Source organism: Macaca mulatta, chromosome 6 (genome assembly GCF_049350105.2).
Source record: "Macaca mulatta isolate MMU2019108-1 chromosome 6, T2T-MMU8v2.0, whole genome shotgun sequence".
NCBI classification, from domain to species: Eukaryota; Metazoa; Chordata; class Mammalia; order Primates; family Cercopithecidae; genus Macaca; species Macaca mulatta.
This window is the reverse complement of record NC_133411.1, coordinates 147,840,876-147,860,736: the sequence shown is the minus strand read 5'-3', so window position 1 is coordinate 147,860,736 and position 19,861 is coordinate 147,840,876. Positions and strand designations below refer to the sequence as shown.

Genomic DNA, 19,861 nt, shown 5'->3' with positions numbered 1-19,861 from the left:
CCTTATAGTATTTGTTATTGTAAAGAGGTTAATTTTCAAGTTTTTATTTTATAATTGTTCGTTGCTGGTATATGACTTTATAGCCAACAAATTTGCTGATGTCTTATTAGTTCTAATAGTTTATGTACATTTTTTTCTTGGATGTTATTTGTAGATATATCATTTCAATATAAAAATAATTTTGTTTCTTTTCCATCTTTATCCTCCATTTCTCTTTCTTATTGCAATGTCTAGCACCTTTAATGCAGTATTTATTGAAATACTAATAGGCATCCTTATCCTTTTCCTGTCTTTAAAGGGAATGATTCTAATATTTTACCACTAAATATGATATCTTCTGTAGGTCGATGAATTTATCGACCTAGTGGTGAATCATCCTTACATTTCTGAAATAAATGTTTCTGGTCATTGTATTAGTTATCTATTGCTGTGTAACAAATTATCACAAACTTGGTGGCTTAAAACAATGCACACTTAATGTATTATACTTTCCGTAGGTCAGGAGTCCAAGTGTGACTTTGTTGGGTCCTCTGCATTGCTGTAGTCCAAGGTGTCAGCTGGAGCTAGGGTCTAATATGGCGCTTGACTGGGAAGCATTTCCTTTTAAACTGGTGTGGTTGTTGGCAGAGTTCAGTTCTTTGCAGGTTGTCAGATTAGATGCCTTAGTTTCTTGCTGGCGGGAGGCTGCCCTCAGTTCCTTGCCACATGGCTATCTCCATAAGCAGCTCACAACATGGCAGCCTGCTTCTTCAGAGTCAGCAAGGGAGAGTGTTTCTCAGTGAAGCAGATGTTACTGTCTATGTAGTGTAATCACATACACAGTGTCATATACATCCTATCACCTTTGCCTTATTACATTGGTTGGAAGCATGCCATATTCCTACATTCAATGGGAGGTAATTACACGAGGATGCGTCTGGCTTTGGCCTAGACATCATATTTCTGGAAGTGACAGAACATGGCATAATAGGATAGATACTTATTTTTTCCCATGTAAACAGCATCTTCAGGTCAGCAGCCTCGGGTTGGTGTGGCAGCTCTATTGTGGGTAGACTCTTGGGTCTTGAGTTCCTTCGAGTCACACTAGGATGCCATCTCTAAGGAATAGCCCTTTTCTTATCCTTCCAGATGGTAAGATCTACATTCCATGGAGCAGGGTGGAAGGAGCGACATAGAAGAGGAGGTAAAGGGCACTTAAAAATCTCTTAAGGAGGATACCAGAAGCTGTCAAATGATGCTTCTGCTTATAATCTGTTGGCCAGAACGTAGTGCCTTGGCCATACCCCCCTGCAAGGGAGGCCAAGAAATGTAGTCTTTATACTTTATTTGCCCAGCAAAAATTCTGCTACTGTGGAAGAATGGGAGAACAGATTGTGGGGGACCACTAGCAGCTTCCACATCAGCTAGCTTTCAGTTACAAAAGAAAAAGTTCCTCTTTTCTCTTGCCTCTGGAATAGTTTGGCATAAGATTATTTATTTATATTTTAAAAATTATTTTCTAAATTTTTTTTCAATAGATTTTTGGGAACAGGTGGTGTTTGGTTGCCTGGATAAGTTCTTCAGTGGTGATTTCTGAGATTTTGGTGCACCTGTCACCAGAACAGTGTACACTATACCCAGTGTGTGTAGTCTTTTATCCTTCACCCCTTCCCACCCTTCCCCTGAGTCCCCAAAGTCCATTATATAATTCTTAGGCCTTTGTGTCCTTGTAGCTTAGCTCCCAAGGATTTTTTTTTTTTTTTTGATGTTTGAAAAGATAACTTGAAAAATTACCAATGACTGTATTTCTTATGTGTAGAAGAGCATAGCGTACCAAGAGAGGACTGGACTCACCTGGACCAGGTATGCTGTGAATATGAGAAAGGCTGGCTGTGGAAAAGGAGCCTGCTAGGGGCCGGAGCTTTACATATACTGTCTCATTTAATCCTCACAACAACTGCCAGAGTGAGGGGTAGGATTTTGGCTTTGCAGAGGAGAGTCCTCGCCCAAGAGCATGCAGTTAACTTATGGGATGGTTGCACTTCAAACTTAAAGCATTGATGTTAAAGCCCATGTTCTTTCTATAGTTTGAAGAGCTAGCAGACTGTCTCAGAAAGGGCCATCTCTCTGAAGGTCTAGAGTGGGATTCCTAGTCTTTCTTTGTCACTCACACAAGCTTTTGACTTGGATATCTGGAGGATATAGGTAATGATGGGGAGAGGGAGCAGGTGGGATTTGTGGCAAGGTCTCCCTCATTCAGCCTAACACCCATAGTCGAGTAGTGATTGAGATGGGACTCAGTACATCCGTTCTGCACCTTGCTTTCCTTCCATGGTCTACGTGTGCATTAGAAGGTGTGCGGTGGGCACTGACTGGAGTGAGCCTCCTCAGGAGTCCAGTACCTACAGGCTTCTGCCCATTGGCAGCAAACCTGAAAGAGAGCTCTGACCAGCCTTTTTAGAAATAGCCTTGATTTAACCAGAGTAAGCATGCTTCTAAACTCTGCGGCTATGGTCCATTTTTTGGATCAAGCCCCTTCTGGGTGGGTTCTCTGTGATATTTAAGTCACAAGGACATAGATGGGGAACCTTCTCCATTGTATTTCTTCTCTCCTTCTGCGAAACACTTTTGAGTGTTTGTTTGTTAAATTCTGATCAGTTAGATGTTTCCTCTCCCAGCATCTCTTCTTCTGTTACAGTAGTTCATTACTTAAAGGGGAGAATCTGTCCAAGGATAGGGGGCGGGCAGTTATTGAACGATGGCAGGAAATACCGACCCTCTACCCTGATGATGACCAGCCCTGCTTCACAGCCTGTGCTGCCTGGGTAGAAGCCTGCTGGGGGAGTCTTGGGGCTTTTTTAGGGAGTTAGTGTATCCTATTGTCTCAGAATGTGTGCAAAATGTGGAATGAACAGCCCTGAGTAAAAGAGGCTGTCATGTGGCTGTGGAACAGAAGGATTTCCTTGTATTGGAGAATCCATAATCCCTTTGTTTCAGGGAAATCTCTAAGACTGACTTCTCAGGCTACTTCCCAGCCCCCATTGCATTTCACTTGCATACACAACCTTGAGGTCTAAAGCTAATTTATTTCTATCCCATTTTCTCTCAGCTTTTATTCTGCATTTAATCAGTTGCCTTGGTCCCACAGCCACTTCAGCCAGGCTGCCGGGAAAAGATTATAGCTGGCTCTGGTGCCCCAGCCTCCATCCAGAGCATCTGGCCAACATGCCAGAAAGCAGAATGTCTCAGGCCTTCCTACTCTTTCTGACTAGCAATTGCAGGACGCGGTAGGCTATAGAGACTCTTGTCATGAAGCCTTCATTTTTCAGAGCACCCGGAAAAAGGAAAGAATAAAGGCTATTTTAAAAAGCTAGCTGGGGGCTGGGCGTGGTGGCTAACGCCTATAATCCCAGCACTTTGGGAAGCCAAGGCAGGTGGATCACCTGAGGCCAGGAGTTTGAGACCAGCCTGGCCAACATGGCGAAACCCCGTCTCTACTAGAAATAAGAAAATTAGACAGGTGTGGTGACGGGTGCCTGTAATCCCAGCTACTTGGGAGGCTGAGGCAGGAGAATTGCTTGAACCCAGCAGGTGGAGATTGCAGTGAGCCGAGATTGCGCCACCGCGCTCCAGCCTGGGCGACAGAGCAAGACTCTGTCATGAGAAAAAGAAAAGCCAGCTGGGGCCTGTGTGGTGGCTCATGCCTCTAATCCTAGCACTTTGTGAGACTGAGGTGAGAGGATCACTTGAGCCCTGGAGTTTGGGACCAGCCTGGACAAAATAGTGAGATCCCATCTCTAACAAAAACAACAAAATTATCTGGGCATGGTAGGAGACCGAAGTGGGAGGATCCCTTGAACCTGGGAGGTAGAGGCTGCAGTGAGCCATGATAACGCCACTGGACTCCAGCCTGGGCAGCAGAACAAAACCCTGTCTCTAAATAAATAAAATAAATAAAAAGCCAGCTGGAAAGCATCTGGAAAATAGAATGAAAGTCACCTGCCCAATTCCAGCAGTCCTCCCCAGGTTACCTTCTACGGTTATCTGGTCATTTAGATTCTCATGGCAAGGAGTTGAGACTAAAGGCTGCTGTGGTAGAGTTGCTGTTTGGCATTAGACTGGGATCTCTGTGGGCATCCTAGAACAACCTTCCCTCATAGTGGTCACACCGGTGCCTCTGCTCTGAGCAAGTATCTTTCCACAATCCTCATTGTCTAGATGGAAAACTCTTGGGTAAGTGTACGCTCACATTGGGTTGGATACAAAGGTTCAAAGAGGAGCAAAGGCCAAAGTAAAAAATGGGACCAGGAGTGAACTAGCTGGGCAGTCCAGGAAGAGAGGGCAGGAAGAGGCAAGCCCTGGTGCCTACCTGTGTCCCTTAACGTGAAATTACTGTTGCACGCATGCGTTTCCCAAAGCTTTAGCCACGGACAGTGATCAGTGGTTGAACGGGGGAGCCTCTGTTCCCACTCAGTGCCTCTGCTGCAGTGATTTGTTCAAGACCACAGAGCCAGCTGGCAGTCAGAATGAGAAGATGAGTCAGAAACTGAGTTTTCAGGATAAGACATGGCCTTCAGATGGCATTTCCTGTGCAGTTAGAGAAGTCCTAGGATCAGAAGTGATGTGTTCCTGCAAAGTTCATGTAAAGCCACCCTCTCCAGCCCTGTAACTCACTATGAACTTTGACTTAAGTGAGCTGCAGTTTCCCCTTTTGCAAAGGAGAGAACTGTTGGGGGCTCATCAAGCTAGAAGATGCCTTTTTAAACGTGGGTCAATGTAAGCCTTTTCCCAAAAGTTTCCACCTGAGTCATTCTACAATTGTTGAAAGCAAATAAACTATCTCCTAAGATATTCAAGATACACTGTTACCAGCCTGACCAACCCCGTGAAACCCCATCTCAACGAAAAAGTTTTACATTGGCCAGGCATGGTGGTGAGTACCTGTGGTCCCAGCTATTTGGGAGGCTGAGGCAGGAGGATCACTTGAGGCCAGGAAGTTGAAGCTGCAGTAAGCTATGACTGCACCCCTGCACTCTAAAGGAGTGCAGCCCTTGTTCCCAGCCTTCTTCCCTTCCCTCCCTCCATATCTCTCTCCCTTCCTTCCTGCCTTCCTCTCTTTCTTCCCTCCCTCCTGTGTTGCTGCCATCTGCCCTTAAATATGTGTAGTGACCACTGGGGGCCCCATTTTTCTCTTGCCATGGTGAATCTTGATGGTGTTCATGAAGTCTGTACACAGAGGTTCATTCAAACTGTATGGCTAAGATAATTTCTGAGATTTTTGGTAGAAACAGGGTTTCACTGTGTTGGCCAGGCTGGTCTTGAACTCCTGGCCTCAAGTGATCTGCCTGCCTTGGCCTCCCAAAGTGCTGGGATTACAGGTGTGAGCCACCACGCCTGGCCAGGATGTATAAGATTCTTGTTTTCCCTGTGGAACACGGTCTGACTTCTCTAGTATTTTGTTAAGTGTCCAGATTACTTACTTAAATTTAAACTTCATGTTTTCAACTCTGATTTGGTAATACAGTCACATAGCTCAAAATTCAAAGGGCACCAGAGGATATGAAAAGTATCCTCCACTGTGTCCTTCCATCGTGTCCCTTTGCTACCCTGCTTCCCTGCCTCAAGGCAACCAGTGTTGCCAGTTTCTTCTAGAGATATTTTTCCATGTTCAAATACATATTTCCATATATTGTTTTTATGCTATTTTTACATGAAAGGCAGTTTACTGTAGAGTCATCATTCTGTAATTTACTTTTTCTGTTTAACTACATAAGTATTTTGTTTGCTTATTTGGTAGAGATAGGGTCTCACTCTCACCCAAGCTAGAGTGCAGGGGTGCAGTCATAGCTTACTGCAGCTTCAACTTCCTGGGCTCAAGTGATCCTCCTGCCTCAGCCTCCCAAATAGCTGGGACCACAGGTACACACTACCATGCCTGGCCAATTTAAAACTTTTTCGTTGAGATGGGGTTTCACTGGGTTGGTCAGGCTGGTAACAGTGTATCTTGAATATCTTAGGAAATAGTTTATTTGCTTTCAATAATTGTAGAATGACTCAGGTGGAAACTTCTGGGAAAAGGCTTACATTGACCCACGTTTAAAAATGACAGTGCTTCGATTACTTAGACTTATTACTAGGCAAAATTTATTGTTTAAACGAAGGAGGTATTTGATTGTTGTGTCTAAAAGTGATTACTGATGGCTTTTTAGAGCCAGTATGACTCACAAAACATCTTTGATTTGAAGTTTGGAATGCCTATGTCATTAGTTCTGATTGGGAGTCTGTGTAATTCAAAATTTTAGTTTAAAATCTGTTGAGGCAATAAAGAAGCCACATGCTGTGTCTCTTTGGCTGCAGCATGTTCCCTCCACTGTGCTGGGACTGTTTTGTAAGAACCAAGTGTACGGGTCTGCGCTAGGTGTACAATGGCCACCAGGAGCTTTGGACTCTGGGGAGGCCCAAATGCTTTGTCTTTGCAATTGTAAAAAGTAAAAATAAAAAGCTTGGCCAGGCACAGTGGCTCACATCTGTAATCCCAACAGTTTGGGAGGCCAAGGCGGGCAGATCACCTGAGGTCAGGAGTTTGAGACCAGTCTGGCCAACATGGTGAAACCCCGTCTCTACTAAAAATACAAAATTAGCCAGGCATAGTGGTGCACACCTGTAATCTCAGCTACTTGGGAGGCAGAGGTGGGAGAATTGCTTGAACCTGGGAGGTGGAGGTTGCAGTGAGCCGAGATCACGCCATTGCACTCCAGCCTGGGTTACAAGAGCGAAACTCTGTCTCAAAAAATAAAATAAAAAATAAAAAGCTCAACTTTTCATTTTCTCTGTTGAAACCTGCTGACAAGTTAGGCTTGCTTCTAGATCCGAGTGGCCAACTGGTTTGGCCGTGGCCCTTTCCATGGTCATGCTTCTGGTAAAGAGATTATCCTCAGGGTAGGGGATGTGATGGGTGTGGTAAGAGGGCTTCATTCAGAGTGTTTGCCAGGGCAGTCACTTTAATGCTTCTATGAGAGCCAGGCTATGCGTGAATACAAAAGCCATATATTGTGCCCTTTAGAGGAGTGTGAGGGTTTAGACTCCTCAGGGCCAGCTGAAAACTTCTAGAGGTCCTACACATTGAAAATAATATGGTGCCCTATCTTCCCTGACCTCCCTGCCTTCATAAATAGGTAATGCAAAATAAACGTAATTCTAAATTTTAGATTAAGTCCTCTGGTCCCAGAATGGATGACTAGTTAGATTTTTTTTTAAATAATGCAATCCCAGCACTGTGGGAGGCCAAGTGGGTGGATCCATTGAAGCCAGGAGTTCAAAACCAGCCTGGCCAACAAGGTGAAACCCCGTCTGTACCAAAAAAGATACAAAAAGCAACCAAGAGTGGTGGTGTGTGCCTGTAGTCCCAGCTACTTGGGAGGCTGAGGTGGGAGGATCACTTTAGAAGGTCACAGTGAGCTGTGATCGCGCCACTGTACTCCAGCCTGGGTGACAGAACCAGGCCCTGTCTCAAAATAAAATAAAATAATGTATCATAAATAAAACAAAATAGTGCATCAAATATCAAATTGACCCAATTTTTTTTTTCGCCTCACATGTTTTAGGTACCCATGTTTTGCCCAACGACAAATTGAGTCTTTGTGTTGTCTGATCCAATGTTAGGAGTTTCTGATTCTTCTGAGGAGCTGCCCTTTTCCAAGGATTTGGGGGCAGGAATTATGTTACAGTGTCAAGAATTTTGAAGTTAAAATTGTTTTTGTTTATTTACAAATGTCTTTGTCCGAACAGAACTTTAAAGTAGCTTTGAAATTTTTCTTCAAGAAATGTATTTTCTTTTTGAGTGTTCCTTGATAAAATCAGTCTTAATTTCAGTTCAACTAGTGTGTAAAAACACACAGTGAGTGATTATTAGTCCCCGAAGGAGGCAAGACAGATGGAGCCTAGAATGGAATTGGCTTTATGATTAATTGAATCCTTGAAGAGTTGAATAGAGTTAGAGCTGATTCGGCCCAATCAGCGCCTTGAGACGGCTGGTGCTGTCCCGTGCCTGGGAGAGGAAAGGGTCACAATAACCCAGATTTATCCTCTATTAAAATGGATTGGATGTATGCACCAGACGGTTCCCATTTTTAAACCATTGATGCAGGATAATTGGAATGGAAACAAACAAGATTAGAACTAGATTACAGGTATTTGTGCAAGTTGCCTCCTAAATCAATCAGAGTCCATGATTTGTTCAGAGGGTGCATTATCATTAGAGTGAATCATTGAAACTCAGAGGCACATCTGGAGCTGTCCAGCCAGGAGGGGAGGCAGGGGAAGGGCAGTAGAGAGCTGCTTGGAGTTGGGAACTAGGTACAACTCCAGAGTGCTTTTCTGTCTTTCTGGGCAGAAGTCTTCCAGAGAGAATTTAATTTTGCTCTTTTTTCTTTACAGCAGGGATGCATAATGTGTAGGTTTGAAATAACTGCCTCTTCACTTTAGTGAATGGACACTTTTTTAATGTTTGGATCAAACAGACACCTGGGGTAGCTGCTGCCTGTGGGGACCCTGCAATCCACGGGGAGGGTAGGGAGAGGGCCTGGCGCTATAGGTGGACTAGCCATATTAATCACCAAGTCCGTTAGGATGATGGGTGCCCTGCTGCCTTGCCAGGGGGCCTGTTAGTACAGAACATCATCTGCGGAGCTAGAGATTGCAGGGTTTGCCTTCATCAGTGGGCTTTACTTCACTGGCCAGGCACTGAGGAAGCCCACGTTCCCGCCCATGGCTCTGCCACCACCTATCTCTAGCCATGGCCATGGGGTGGGAGGTGATGGAAACATGTCCAGGGGTCTGGACATGGGATACAGTCTTGGGTTGACAGGCAGAGAACTGACATTTAAGTATCATTTTACTTCTGTGGGACTTTAAGTCTCTCTGTGAAAACAAGAGCACTAGATACAAGGTTCTTTCTGGCTTGAGAAGTGTGCCGTGAGTTCTTTCCTTCCTGAATTGTATACCAATGCCAAGTCCCTGGCAGCATGCTGGGTTAGGCCCATAGAAGCTTCATGTGATAGGCAAGTCTCACCATTACCTTTGAACTACACTGGTTTGTTTCTGTTCTTTTTTCCATTTTGAGCTGCCGTGAGTCAGGCTGCAGGCAGCTCATTTACACAGGAGTCAGCCGGAAGGAAGGTGGCTTGAATTCTACTTTCGTTTTGTCATGGGAGGTGTTTTCCTGCGGAATTGCTAATCAGGCAGGTCAGAGGGAGCCATAAGGGATCTCACTCCTCCCTAGATGGAAACAGGTACAGCAAAGCCTCTCAGAGGAGGCCAAAAACAACTCCCCTGACAGCATTTCTTAACTCTGGCACTCTCAAAATTGAACGTACTTAAAATATCCCCCAGGGGTGGAGGTGAGGTTTCTTAGTCCTGCATCAGAGCTGGTGAACCAGGGCCCATGCCACACCCTTAGGGTGCTGTAGAGATGAGAGCTGAGCCCTGCTTCTCTTCTCTCCATGTGCCCACTGCCATGTCCTGCCATTACCTCGGCCCCTCTAGCTGCTCTGGCTGTAGCTTCCACTGCTGCCATTGTGCCAGGCTCAAATGAGTTTAATTTGTCTATTTTGCTGGTGTCCCCTTTGTGAAGAATAGCGCCTGAGAAGCATCTCATCCCCGTGTCTGATACAGCCTTTGTTCTTACCAGAGGCATCGCCCTGCTTTCCAGCTCAGCCTCAGCTGGACCCTTTGCCCACACCCTAGCTTGGGCCCTCAAGAGCAAGCAGAGCTCAGATTTTCCTTCTTGCTTTTGTCTGGGTATAAGGGGATGGTAGGGGTTGGTAATCCCACTTGGGAGGCTATGTCTGATTCGCTAGAGCTCACAAGCCTCAAGAATGCATAAGAAACTCGGTGTGGTGGCTCACGCCCGTAATCCCAGCACTTTGGGAGGCTAAGGTGGGTGGATCACCTGAGATCAGGAGTTCGAGACCAGCCTGGCCAACATGGCAAAACCCCATCTCTACTAAAAATACAAAAATTAGCCAGGCATGGTGGCGCATGCCTGTAGTCCCAGCTGCTTGGGAGGCTGAGGCAGGAGAATCACTTGAACCTGGGAGTCACAGGTTGCAGTGAGCCAAGATCACCCCACTGCACTCCAACCTGGGTGACAGAGTCTCCAGAGCAAGACTCTGTCTCACAAACAAAACAAAACAAAACAAAAACAAAAAACATGAGGGAGGGTTGGTGGTATAGTATCAGTCCTGCCTGAGACTAAGTAGTCTTTGGCATCCAAGTTCTAAGGAGTTCATTCCTGTTTTGTACTTGAGCCTGGATATTACCTCTCATCTGCCTTGAGTGCTGTTTCTCCTGAAGTCCTGCAAGTGCAGCTGCTCTATTCAGTGACAAGAGGACAGACCAGACCCTTGAGCCCGCTGGTTATATAAGGTGCAGGAGAACTTATTCAGTGCCCTTCTCAGCCTTTGATTTTTCAGATCTTGATTGGAACCTATCCTCTGCACCAGGGGCGCATTCTAGCTGCCTTTGCTAATCCCCTGACATAGCCCAGTGTGAGAGGAAGCTTTGATTTTAGCCTTCAGGATGACACACACTACTTGTGGCCCCCTGGCCCACCTATCTGCCTGATGCCCAGAGCTGTGAGCAGGGTATGTATCATGGAGATGGCTGGATGAGCTGTTTCCGCAGAGGAAGCTCTTGTCTAGGGGTGGTTAGGATCCATCTCTGGGAGGAGAGGGATGTTCACTTGGCATGTGTCTCACAGAGACTGTCTCTGCTTGGGCATCACTGTCATTCCTGTTCATAGTTTCTGCCAGGCCTCACACTTGGGTGTAGAGTTCTGTGTTGGGGAGGGGTGGCGCATGGGAGTCTGGGCAGGGTAGAGTGGGTAGTTGGACAGGAATCACCTTGGACACACATCTGTGTGCCTCATGGGTAAGAATGGTCCTGTCCGTGCCCTGCCTTCCTTTGTGTGGCACTCCAGCCTCTGACTACTAAGTAGGTGTGAATTTCTTTTTTTTTTGAGACAGTGTCTCACTCTGTCACCCAGGATAGAGTGAAGTGGCATGATCTTGGCTCACTGCACCCTCTGCTTTCTGGGTTCAAGCGATTCTCATGCTTCAGCCCCCCTGAGTTGCTGGGACTAATAGGTGCATGCCACCGTGCCTGGCTAATTTTTGTATTTTTAGCAGAGAAGGGGTTTCACCATGTTGCCCAGGCTGGCCTCAAACTCCTGACCTCAGGTGATCTGCCTGCCTCAGCCTCCCAAAATGCTGGGATTACAGGCATGAGCCACCACACCTGACTGGTAGGTGTGATTTTTTTTTTTTTTTTTTTTGAGACGGAGTCTCACTGTATCGCCCAGACTGGAGTGCAGTGGTGTAATTTCGGCTCACTGCAACCTCCGCCTCCTGGGTTCAAGCAGTTCTCCTGTCTCAGCCTCCAGAGTAGCTGGGATTACAGGTGTGCGCCACCACACCCAGTTAATTTTTGTATTTTTAGTAAAGATGGGGTTTCACCATGTTGGTCAGGCTGGTCTCGAACTCCTGACCTCATGATCCACCCGCCTCAGCCTCCCAAAGTGCTGGGATTACAGACGTGAGCCGCCGTGCCCGGCCAGGTGTGATTCTTGATGGCACACAGGAAGAGGAAGACTAAGCCAAGGAGTGGTCATGTCTAAGGGCTTCCCACCAAGAGGATGCTTTTTGGAATAGTGCTTGATGCCACCCTCCACCCATGGGTGTTTTGTTAGAAGGTTAACTTTGCTCTACATCTGAAAAGAACTATGCTAGGGAAGTTCTGTCCTAAGGAGATGCCATCCAGGGATGCAGAGGGCCCCAGAGACCAGGAGCACAGGCATCCCACTGACTTGTACAGTGACCTTGGCCAAACCCCTTGGCCTCTCCTGCCCTTTACTGTAAGTGGGGAATATTCTCCTACTCCTCCTGGAGCCATGGAGAGATAGATGAAATTGTCCCTATAAAGTGCTCTGATTGTCTTGGAAGAAAAATGTTGTATCACTGCCAGTTGTTGTTGTTATTAATAGTGACACTTAAAAATCGATAGGGCATTGCTCTGAGGAGCTGCAAATACTGCCCACGGCTGGCTGTTTTCCAGTTTATTCTCACCTTTTCCTAATGGAGGGAGGGGCAGATGCTGCCCACCCTGCACACCTTGCTGGTGGTTGGGAGGATTAATCTTGAGGTAATGAGAACAACTGGGGCCCATGAACTGGACAAATGCATTTGCCAGCTGGGCTTGTTGCCCATGGCAAGCATGCTCAGGGAGGCCAGCTCGTTTGACAAAAGTTTACTGAATTTCAACTCTGTTACACTCTTAGCGGATAGGAAGATGCATTTGGCATGGTTACTGCCCTCAAAATGTTTAGCATCTAGACCAAGACATGAAGAATATTTAGAAAAAAGAGTACCTACAACGTGTCAGGCACCGAACTAAGAGAGTCACTACATGTTCTCATTGCATCTGGCCAAGTAAGTACTATTATGGAGTAAAGACAGTTACTATTTCCATTTTATGCATGGAGAAACTGAGGCTCGGGGAGGTTAAGTACTTACCTAGTGTCGCCCAGATAGACTGTGTCAGAGTCAAGACATGAACCCAGGCAGCGTGACTTCAAAGCCAGACTTTTAACCACAGTGTGGTGCCAAGTGGTGATAAATGCTGAGAGAGAGAAAAAAAAAGAAAGAGAGATTGAGAGCACGCGAGAGCAGGCATGAGCGTGGGAGAGCAAGCGCTTTTCCTACAGGACTGACTGGGGTGAGATTTGTGCATCTGGGACAGAACAGGAACTCTGCAGTCCCTGCCCGCCACTGGCCCACATACAATTTGGGTTCCTGTTGTTTTCTCTGTCCATGAATCATACTGAGCTTTACTCCTTGCCTTTATTTTCATGTGCCATCGGTCAGATCTAATCCCGGGGGAAATATCCTGGTGCATGTGTATCAGCAGTGGGCAGAGGATAAGAAACTTGATTTCAGTGCCTCACTAGTCCCATGAAATGACTCTCATGAAATACTCCCGTATGATCTGGACTCTGGGGAGGATAATTTGGGGACTCTCCCCTCCTTTTTTGTTACATTGGTTCTGGTGCCTCTGTAGTTGGATTCTCCAGTGGAGTCCTCCATTCACTTGCTGCCTCTCACCAGGGAATCTTTTGGGGACTATTGAGAACCTGAGTCACCTCTGAGGCATGAGTGCCATTCTCAGCTTGTGGTCCCAGACACCGAATGCTTCTCACAAGAAATCTCCTCCTTACTGGAGACAGGCACCCAGGGTGAACCTTTTTTTTTTTTTTTTTTTTTTTTTTTTTTTTTGAGACAGAGTTTCACACTGTTGTCCAGGCTAGAGGGCAGTGACGTGATCTTGGCTCACTGCAACCTCTGCCACCTGGGTTCAAGCGATTTTTCTGCCTCAGCCTCCCAAGTAGCTAGGATTACAAGTATGCACCACCACACCCAGCAAATTTTTGTATTTGTAGTAGAGATGGGGTTTCTGCATGTTGGCCAGGCTGGTCTCAAACCCCTGACCTCAAGTGATCCGCCTGCCTTGGCCTCCCAAAGTGCTGGGATTACAGGTGAGAGCCACCATGCCTGGCCCAGGGTGAACCTCTGATAAGAACGCGAGGCCGCCATGGCAGCATTAGACCTGCCACACTGGGAGGAGATTTTGCCTGTTGTCACCAAGCATAGGAGAGGGACTCTGCCATTGGGGAGGGGGTCAAGCACAGTATTTTTAGCAAGCAATCCTTTATTGTTTATTCAGCCACTTTAAAAATAGATACCACCCTTTCTTTCTAATTGGCACCATTTTTCATCCTCTGTCCTTGCTTTTCATACACTGAGCTGTTCATGAATATTTATTTACCTTCCCAGAGGCAACTCCATATATGTGTGTGTGCGTGCGTGTGCCTCTAAAACTCACTGCCCTCCTTCCTTTCCCTCATGAAAGGTGACACAGTGGAAGTCCAGGATGGAAGGGCAAGGGCCCTTGGTTTGAATACCTTTCTTGATGCTGCAACTGATGAGTTTCCAGACCTCTCTTTTGGACCCCTGCTTGTCTCTTAGGTTACCTCCTTCCCTGCAATGGGACTCATAGACTGGTTGTCCAAACTGTCCACGTTTTTTAGCACTCAGCCAACCTTAAGCACCCATATCACGCCTCCAACCTGTTTGCCTGACTGAAGTGTTTCCCCTTGGCAGTCAAGTCTAGGATCCCTGAGGTGCTTTGATGAAGCACCCTGGCTTGGACATTCAGCTCTTCAGACTTATTTCATTGTTCTTGGCAAAGGCTATAGAAAAGGCAAGTTCATAGGCAAAATGTGGAAACAACCCGAATATCTGTCAACTTTATCTTTTGACTTCATCTCTTTTTCCTCAGTATAGCCGCTTCCCGTCAGCCATGCTGACACACAGGCCCCTAGCGGTTTTGTAAAGCAAGAGCCTAGAGCCCCCTTTGGGGGTGTTGCTGTATGCTGAGGATTCTGGAGAGAACCTCCCCCATGTGACTGGGCCCTTCTGCCTGAGTTGTCCCCATTCCTGAGCCATTGTTCTGTCTTTTGCTCACCCAGGTGGCTGAAAAGACAGGATGACTACCTGAGCTTTTCAGCCAGGGAGTTTGTTATTGATGATGTCGTTCACTTCTCAGGAGTTTTGCATCTAACACTGCCCCTATGCTCTCGTGGAAGACCACATTCTCTCACTCTTTACAGATCCTCTAGACAGAAATGATTCCAGATATCATTATGTTCACTCCTGCATCCTGGCAAGGAACCCTCTCTCGTAGCCATTCCCAACACTCATCTTGTCTGGCCTTAAAAATTAATTTATTCATTAAAAAATATGAATTAGCTGGGTATGGTGACTTACGACAGTAGTCCCAACTACTCAGGAGGCTGAGGTGGGAGGATCACTTGAGCCTGGGAGGCAGAGGCTACAGTAAGTGAGATCACGACACTGCACTCCAGCCTGTGTGACAGAGTGAGACCCTGTCTCAAAAAAAAAATTATTAAAAAATGTGATGACTACCTATTATGTGCCAGGCATTTTGCTAGACTGAGGATGTGGTGGTGAACAAGACAGAGAGGTGTTTCTTTTTACATGTCAGAAGTTGATTTTTTAGTCAGTAGGTCATCAAAATTAAATACTCTTGTGCTTCAAAAGACACTATCAAGAAAGTGAAAAGGAAAACCACAGAATGGGAGAAAATTTGTATAAATCATATATCTGGTAAGGGACTTTTACCTAGAATACATAAAGAATGTTTGCAACTCAACAACAGAAAACAACCTAATTAAAAACTCCTACAATTCTACAATAAAAAGCTGACCCAATTAAAAAATAGGCAAAGGATCTGAATGGACAGCTGTCCAGAGAAGATAATGCACATGTGCAGTAAGTACATGAAATGATGCTCAACATCATTAACTCCCAGGAAAATGCAAACCCAAACCACAATGAGAGAACACTGTGCACTCAAAAAGATAGATAATAACGTGTTGACAAGGATGTGGAGAAATTGGGACCCTCATATACTGCTAGTGGGAATGTAAATTGATCCAGCCATTTTGAAAAACACTACTAGTTCCGCAAATGGTTAAACATAGAGTTGTCATGTGATCCAGCAATTCCACTGCTAGGTGTGTACCCAAGAGAAGTGAAACCATATTCCACACAAAAACTTGTACATGCATGTGCATAGCGTCAATATTCAGAACAGCCAAAAAGTGGAAACAACCCAAGTATCTGTTGACTGAGAAGCGGGTAAATATAATGTGGTATATCCATACAATGGAATATTTAGCAATAAAAAGAAATGAAGTACTGATGCGTATTATGAATGGATGAAACTTTTAAAAAGTCGAAGTGAAAAAAGCTAGTCACAAAGCACCACATACTGGATGATTCCATCTCTGTGGAATGTCTGGAATATTAAAATCCGTAGGGCCTAGTGCTGAGGGAGTGGGAGTTAGGAAGAGCTGGGGGGGGGGAACTAATAGGTATGAGGGGGCAATGAAAATGCCTTAAAATTGTGGTGATATGTTGCACAACTCTGTGAATACACAAAAAGCTATTGAATTGTACACTTTAAATGGGTGAATTGTGTGGTATGTGAATTTTACCTCAGTAAATCATTTTTAAGTCAGTAATATGTGTTATGAAGAAAATAAAATAGGATGATAACAGGGTTCTTTAGATGAGTGAGTTAGACTTTTCTGAAGAGATGTCATTCTGGCCTAAACTTAAATATAGATGGAGTCAGCCATATGTACATTAGGCCAAGGGTTTTTCAGGCAGCAGGAATAGCCAGTGCAAGGGTCCTGAGGTAGGGACAAGCTTGGCTAGTTGAGGAAGCAGCCAGAAGGTGAGTGTGGCTGGAATGGAGTGAGCCAAAGAAAGACTAAGAAGAGGTGAGGTTGGGGAAGTTGGCAGTGCACCTACAGACCTAGGTGAACTAAATTTGGATTTTATTCTAACGGTAGCAGGAAGCCACTGATGTCTTTTAATTAAGGGAGTAACAAGATCTGATTTACATTTTAAAAATGATCCCCTGGCTTGGCTCAGTGGCTCACACCTGTAATCCCAGCACTTTGGGAGGCCAAGGGAGGTAGATTGCTTGAGTCCAAGAGTTTGAGGCTGCAGTGAGCTATGATTGCACCACTGTGCTCCAGCTTGGGTGACAGAGCGAGACCCAGTGTCAAAAATAAAATAAAATAAAAAAATAAAAGATTCCTTTGATTGCTTCACAGGAGAGAAGGAACTCTTCGTGGTTTCAGACTACAGCACTGCCTACCTTGTTATCTTAAATCTCTCACGGGAGGAAGCTCTTCCTGGTATCTAGTTCAAGTCACCTCCTCTCATCAGGATTTTGGGTGTTAGATCTGATGGCCGTGATAGTGCTCCATAACTAGGAAGCTTATTGTTCCCCAGATTAGGCTATAGAGTCAGAAAGCTTCGTATCTTTCCATGTTTGTGGCTACTCTCATCATAAGATTGTGGCTATCCAGACTCAGGACCGTGATGTCTGCCTGATTTTCCATTGCTAGGGCTGTCTTTGGCTGTGGTACCTGGTCCTAAGATGAGTAGAGCAATCCCGCCACTTCCACCAGCTAGCAGCATACCTACTTCCTTCCTCTGAGGTGGAGGACAATCTGGAGGGTTAAGCAACACAGGGTGCTGTGTGAATGGGCTTTCTAATGGATCCAGGTAGCTCTTGGGAAACTGTGTGAGAAGCTCAGGATGTTGTGAGAAGCTTTCAGGGAGTCAGCTCAGGATGGAGGTGCACTTCTCTGGGAAACGTGATGGATAGCACATAGTGATTAGAGCTTTGCTTGCTCTACAAATATATTTTTTTAATTTCATATGTATTGTTTCCTCTGACTAAGTAATATATTCTCAGTGTAAGCTTTTCAAACATTAAAGTAATATGTAATATAGAAAGTTGAAATTATACCAAAAAGACATAGATCAGTTACAGAGATGAACTCCTAATGGTGGTTTATTTACTCATGCAGCAAATATTTATTGAGTCCCTACTATGTGCTTCCTCTGAGGATTGCGATGAAAAATAAGAGAGGTAATGGCTGGCGTAGTGGCTCACGCCTGTAATCCTAGCACTTTGGGAGGCCGAGGCAGGCAGATCGCCTGAGGTCAGGGGTTCGAGACCAGCCTGGCCAACATGGTGAAACCCCATCTCTACTAAAAATACAAAAAAATTAGACAGGTATGGTGGCGCATGCCTGTAATCCCAGTTACTCAGGAGGCAGAGGTTACCGTAAGCTGAGATCGTGCCACTGCATTCCAGCCTGGGTGACAGAGTGAAACTGCCTCAAAAAAAAAAAAAAAAAAAAGAGAGGTAATATAAGAATACTGAGCATGCACCAGGCACCTAGTAAGCATTCAGTAATGGTAGCTTCCAGTATTGTTGTTACTGTCATCCTGACTGGAGGCAGAGGTATGGGCATCGTGAATATTTTCTGCAGCTTTTCCTCGACTGGAGGGCTGGGATATCTGGGCCGTGAAGGTCATTGTTTTTTCTCATATAGTGTTCTAAGACCTTAGGGGCTTAGTCAGGGCCTTTAGTGCCCTCTGGCCCTGATACCAGGTCTGGTTCTTCTATGGATACGTCACTTCTGGAAACAATGTGTGAAGCAGCCGTTTTCCCTCTTGTCCAGTTTATTAGCTATGTGTTGTTGTATAACAAATTATTCTCAGACGTAGTGGGTTAAAACAACAGTAATAATTTATTATTTTTCTGTTTCTTTGGGTCAGGAATTTGGAAGTGCAGGCAGGGTATTTACTGGGGCTGAGGATCTGCTTCCAGTTGACATGCCTGGCTGGTTGATGCCAGCTGTTGGTGAGAGGCCTCGGTTTCTCTCTCGGTGAGCCTCTCCACAGGGCTGTGCAGGTTTCGCCATGGCTTCCCCCGGAGTAAACAACATAGGACAGCAGGATGGAGACTTCAGTTCTTTTTGTGACCTAACCTTAGAATTTGACACCATCACTTCCTCTTTATTCTTTTGGTCACATAGATCATCTACAATTAATGTGGGAGGCACCAACACAAAGGCTGGAATCACTGGTGGGGATCACCGATGACCGTGCCGGAGACTGGCACCACACCTACTATCCGGGGACTCTGTCCTAGGCACTGTGGAAGGAGACCCCACACACGCAGGGACAGTCAGTCACCTCATGGACCCTTGTCTGAGGCAGGTGTTCACTGCAGCTCGCAGGGCCTGTGCCCTTCCCCCGTGCTCTGGCCTCACGGTGCTGAGCTGTCCAGCTCAGTAGCTGCCTCTTGGCTGAAGTGGTGGTGTGTCAGGGGAGGACAGTGGTTTCATTTTTGAGTCTTTGATCATGAGAGAAGACTGAGCTCTTCTGGAAGTCTGCCAGTGGCTTGTGCTTCCAGACACTGGATTTCTTGAAACGGATTGACCAGCTTACCAGCCCCTTGCTACAGGCTTCTTGCCAGCCTTTCAGAGGAGGGAGCCATTTTCTTACCTTGAAATCCAGTCATTTCAAGATGAGAGTAGACAGTATTATACTAAAAATGGGCTGTTTTTATCCTTTACAGTTTTATGTCTTCTGTAAGGAAGACTTAAAAGTGGGAGAGGTAAGAAGTAGGTGGCAAAAGAACTTCTTGAGTAAGATCCTGGGCTATGGATGGACATACGGCTTGTTGCTGTGTATCTCTGGGCAAGTTACTTAACCTAAGCCTCAGCTTCCTCAGCTCAGAGAAGAAGACGACAGTGGTGCTTCACAGACTCATGTGAGGATTAAATGTGATAATGTAGGATGACACACATGAAGCTCACAGCATAGAACACAGCACATTGTAAGGAAATACAGCAAGAGCTGTCACTAAAATATTGTTAATGTTAATATCATCATCATCCTTATGCTCATTGACTCTGAGTGAGACCGAGAGAGGGGCATTGACTTACCAAGCAACATAAAGGAAACCTAGGCCGGGAAAGAGGGTCTCCTTCCCTCTCTAGCTTTCATACTTTCCATATTGAATGTTCTTCCACATGATGCCTGAACCACAAATAGAAGTTTGGGCAACTCCCAATTATCCCTAGTGTGAATAATTCACTCTGAGATAATCTGTGTGCCTGGCTGGCTTCCCAAATCAGCTGAGTGGATTATTCTCCTCTTTCAATTATTCAACAGTACAAGTAATTGGGAGCTGGCATTAGAATGTAAAGGCCGTGAGGTCATCTCCTGTTGTTCTCAGTTGCGCAGCCCTGCCAGTGGTGATGTTTCAGAGCAGTGCGGAGGCTGTAGAGCAGAGCCCAAAGTGGGAGGACAGAGGTGGTGACAGGCATGATGGTGAAGAATGAAGGCCCTCAGATGGCAGGCTGGGGGAG

General features: G+C 45.6%; 1 protein-coding gene and 2 long non-coding RNA genes across 8 annotated transcripts in view; all 3 read left to right on the top strand.

Moving 5' to 3' along the window:
- The window catches only part of SIL1 (SIL1 nucleotide exchange factor), a 241,414-nt gene that overhangs the window by 194,343 nt on the left and 27,210 nt on the right, over nucleotides 1–19,861 (top strand). The window lies entirely within an intron of this gene.
- LOC144329529 (uncharacterized) lies at nucleotides 1,728–15,785 on the top strand. The gene is made up of 3 exons (XR_013394874.1): nucleotides 1,728–1,871; nucleotides 13,554–14,560; nucleotides 14,603–15,785. It is a non-coding gene; the product is annotated as an uncharacterized LOC144329529 (long non-coding RNA).
- LOC144329518 (uncharacterized) lies at nucleotides 7,113–12,678 on the top strand. Its single transcript, XR_013394863.1, has 2 exons — nucleotides 7,113–9,888; nucleotides 11,235–12,678. It is a non-coding gene; the product is annotated as an uncharacterized LOC144329518 (long non-coding RNA).